The sequence below is a fragment of the Solanum lycopersicum genome, chromosome 7 (genome assembly GCF_036512215.1).
Source record: "Solanum lycopersicum chromosome 7, SLM_r2.1".
In the NCBI taxonomy this organism is placed as follows: domain Eukaryota; kingdom Viridiplantae; phylum Streptophyta; class Magnoliopsida; order Solanales; family Solanaceae; genus Solanum; species Solanum lycopersicum.
Window position 1 is genome coordinate 46,308,751 of NC_090806.1, and position 4,844 is coordinate 46,313,594.

General features: G+C 31.0%; 1 long non-coding RNA gene across 1 annotated transcript; it reads left to right on the forward strand.

Moving 5' to 3' along the window:
- Window positions 1–460: 460 nt before the first annotated feature.
- LOC112941779 (uncharacterized) lies at window positions 461–1,244 on the forward strand. Its single transcript, XR_003247351.2, has 2 exons — window positions 461–867; window positions 969–1,244. It is a non-coding gene; the product is annotated as an uncharacterized lncRNA (long non-coding RNA).
- The last annotated feature ends 3,600 nt before the right edge of the window (window positions 1,245–4,844 follow it).

Genomic DNA, 4,844 nt, shown 5'->3' on the forward strand with positions numbered 1-4,844 from the left:
ATAATAAATTTTGTAAAATTACTTTATTTTGAAAATGATGACATTTAAAATACCCGTGTTTAGTTTATATATAAATAGAAAAGAGAAAGTGACATACGTCAGTCCCACTAAATTTCTCAATTTTTCATTTTTAATAAAGTTTTTATTGCCACATGTCAATTTTTAAGATTCTTTTAATGATAATGAGAAGGCAAAAATATTCATTACCTCTAAACTTGAAGTTTTTTATTCGGTGCACACCTAAACTTTATTTGGTTTGAATTACCCCCCCTCTCCCGCGTAAAAATTGAAATCACACTAGACTAGGCGCATGAGAGAGTGATTTTTTACCACGTCATAAAGCTACAACGATTTTAAGAAAATGAAAAATCTCCATTCTTTTATATTGACAAAAGTATTCATTACCCCTGAATTTGAAGCTTCCCTTATTACCCATATGATTTTTTCCTCACTTTTCTCCAACCCAGTTGCTAATTCACTCAACATTTGGTATAGCATGAGTATCTTGAAGACCCAATCTATTAAAGAATTGTAAATTACAATCACTATAATTTTTGGATAGTTATTGTAAAAGAGAAGTAATCGACTGACGAAGATGACTCGTGGTATGGAAAGAAGGCATCAATTGGAAGGAAAATTTGGTGGTTGAGTTTCGTATTTTGGGATTGGAAATTCATGGAATTTGACGGTGAGGTGGAGAGTGGATTCTAGCCATGGATGCGATATTTTGCTTGACGGTGGTAGACGATGGTTCCGGCGAAGTGGAGTGGGAGGTGATAGGCGGAGATGAGGCGGGAGAGGTGGAGGAGTTGGTTTAAATGGTCTTATGCTGGTGGTGGAACCATTACTATGACAACTTCATGATTGGTATGTTTCGCCATGGAAGAACAGAGTTTTTTTGCAGAGTTGTTGGAATATGATATTTTTTTTGCCATTTTAATTTATTTAGGTGGCTGTTATTTATCCAGGTGAAAATCCACATTATCACCACTTTTGTCAGTTGACCTGCGCGTGTAGTCACAATAGAAGCAGTGAACGAAAAATGTATACACGATGGTGGATTAAACAAGTTTGAGGGGTAATTAAAACAAAATATTATTTAGGTATACACCAAAATATTGTTCAAGTTTAGCTGGTAATGAATACTTTTGCCTAACTGTAGTAATTTATTTTTCTATTATCTTTTATCTTTTTATAAAGTGAATGATTGTACACGTGTTTAGTGTTTAAATTCTTTTGAACTCTTATTTTACCTTAGCTAAAATATTTAAGATTATTCTTCTTTCTCATTATTATTATTATTATTATTATTATTATTATTATTATTATTATTATTATTATTTAATAATAATAATAATAATAATAAATTGTTACGAGTAGATTTCGAAAACTGAAGAGTTTCAAAGTCGATTTCGCAACTTTGACAATTTTTGTTAAGTGTTTTGGAAAATATTTAATTTGAGAGTCTCCACTTAATTTTTAGGTAAAAATTAAGAAAACCATTTGAAATGAATTTTTCAAAGAAAAACATTTAAATAAATCAGAGTTTTGGGTAAGGGTTTAAATAATTCTCTAAAGAAGGGTTTAGATACCTTGGAGGATCCGTTAACACGGGGTTGACCGACAAATTTTAAATTTGGCTAATTTTTAAAAGAACACTTACATTACTTGAAATTATTTATTTATTTATTTTATTTTTTGAAAATGTGATATCTTTATATACTTGTACATTTGCATTATAATCCAAATATTAAAGTGCCAAAAGTAAAATTTTAACTTAACAATTTATCCGAGTCAAGTTTTAAATTGAATGATCAATACAATTACTTAAACGTCGATTTGAAAGCTAAATACTAACTATAAAAGAATATTGATAATTCTCAAGTTAGTGTCGAAGGCGAAACTATAGATGAGTTTGCGAATTTGGAAACTTGAATAACAAAATAAAAATCTCTCTCTCAAGGATTCCCCTTTAAAAAGTTAGCAATTAAAAGCAAATATCACAAAAATCACAATACGGTGGTGACAAAATGCGAATTGAACTGGGATAACTTTAAGTCCACTGTCCGCTCCTTAATTGCTGCTGCTGGTGCAACTTTTGAACTTTTTAAGTCGAAAAAAATGTCATTTTCAGCCATTTGGAGTCTGCTGAAACTGCTGCAAAAATGGACTTTTGAGGTCAAGGCTATTGTTGTTGTTGAGTTACGGGTTTTAACTCGATTTTTTTTCTCATTTCAGCTCTTTTGAGCCCCTGTTGGTGCTGCTTTCTTGAGATTTTAACATGATAAAATTAGCTCTCAAGACTTGATAGAGGTCGACTAGAAGAGGATCGAGTGCAAGGGAGGAGAGTCCATTGAACTCGAAGTGCTCATGCAAAGTAGGGAAAAGGAAGAAGAAGATAAGAATTAGAATCCATCAGAAATAATATTAATCTAAGCCAGTGAACATTCAAAACCAGACTACACATCTCAAATAAACAGTTTAAGACACAAAATGGAAAGGAACTGTTAAATGAGCTCACATTAAAAATCAAAATGAGACCAACATCTATTTGAGAAGCAAGAAACCTTGAGATAATTTGCATTACACGACGCAATTAAAAAAAAACTAATCGACAAGACCTAAAAGAGAATAATATCTAACATAAGAGCAAACAAGAGGCTTTTTATCCATTTCAGATACAATTAAGAAAACTAAATTATGAAGAGCAAATCACAGGTATTTAAGAAACTATTAGAAAAGAAATAAAATATTAAAATCATACTTTTGAATCCAATTACCCAACTTACATTTTTAAAGCTTTCAAACTAGTGAGTAGTTATTTATTACACATAACAAAATTAAGCATCTACAACAGGAATTAACACAGAATAGAAACTATACAAAACAAGTATAGATGGTATAGAACATGCAACTTAACAAAATAAAGAGGTTTATGAGACTAACCCATATAAAACAACAAAGAAATCATATTATCAAATATTAAAACGGCATGCATATCCTGAAGCATTTAAGTCAAAATCTAACAGAAAGGAAAGCAACCCGCAACTAAGAGCAGTCAAATGCTAAAGTCTAGGGGAAAAAACATGGTTACGTAATATCGCTAAGTATGCACAACTATGGATCAAAGAAGCTAAGGTAGGAAGTAAGGACATTTTTCATATCAATAGCAACCAAAAGTTTTGAAGACAATAAGAAAGCAACCCAACAATTAATTTTCACCTTAATACAACAAAACAGCAGTTGCACAACCTAATATTTATAAAACAGATACGAGAAATCAAGCATTGACAAAAGGCGAGGTGATATTCTTAATGCAGAACACAACAACTCAAGGCAGAAAACAACAACTATATAGCACAAATTTCCAACTGAATAGAGATAATAGTATGTGAAAACACATGTATGGATTTATGAACTTGACGAAATAAAAGAATCACATTGACATGGAAAATAACCTTCAGCAGAGCAAAACATTTGAACTCCTTCAAAATTTACTTAACTTTAAGAAGACTTACACTCTCATTCACACCACTGATCAAATTGAATCCAAACAGATAAATAACAATACTTAACAAATAACAACTTTAGAATGCAACAGAGAGAAGAAACTGAGAAAGGGCAAGAAGATTACCTGGTACTGCGCAGCAAACCAAAATGACGAGTGAAGACGACTCCACCTCTTCAACTCGAAAGCCACAAAACGCTATAAAATTTTGAACGATGGGACCAAGAATTCCCAAAATTATATGGGCACTCTTTGGTCTCCGAAAATCCTCTCTCTAAGCAGTGGACAATAAGGATGTTTATAAGACAACTTCTAGGTCGAAAATAGAGGAGGGAAACGATGTGGGACAAGCTCAGATTTTAAATTTTCTGGAGGATAAGGTGTGAACTGTAATTCATACCAAATTCTAACGGATTGGGGAGGAGATTCGTTCGATTTTGAGTCAAGGACGAATTCATTAGGAGATGGAGACACCTGGAAAATTAGAGTACATTACTCGTACGAGAGGAGAAGGAGAGAGCACATGATTTTGCTGGGTTCGCGTCTGATACGCATTTTTTGGGTTGGAGTCGCTGTTTCTCGCGATTTCTTGAGGAAGAAGACTTACAGAAGCCGGGTTATTTTGGCATTGAGAATTGATGGGCTGTGTTGGGTCATTTATGAGTTGGACTGAGACAAAAAAAAAGGTAAAATTTAGTTAACTAGTCAAAAAATCAACTTATTTTGTGATAGTGTCCTTGCTTTAATAATATTAGTAAAAATGTCAAAAATGTCATTATTTTAAAAATAAATAATTATTATTATATTATTAATATTTTCTCTCTCTTTATTTACACCATTTTTTCTCGCTCATAAATTATATATATTCCTATATTTAAGTAATTAGATATATATATCAATTATATTTTAAAATTTCTCTCTCTTATATTAAGATTATTATTAATTTATATCTATATATTTATTACTAATGAATTCCACAACTTTCAAAATTTATTTTCACTTTTATTAATAAAATATTTTCACTATCTTTATAACATTTTTTTTTCAAAATTAATTATGCATTGATTCTCAAATTTTCCTTTTATATCTATTAATATTAAACTTATCACGTTCCCAGATTTTAGTTGCGATTGTAACATTATCTCTCTTACACACTCTTTCCAGATTTTTAATGGGATTGTGTTGTCACGTTATATCTTAACCCTCTTTAATAGATAATTCAACAACTTTCAATGCATTATTTTCATATTTATTAATAAAATATTTTCTCTCTCTCTAAAAACCCTTCTAATTCTTCAGAATATCTTTTTAGTTGGGATTGTAACATTATCTCTCT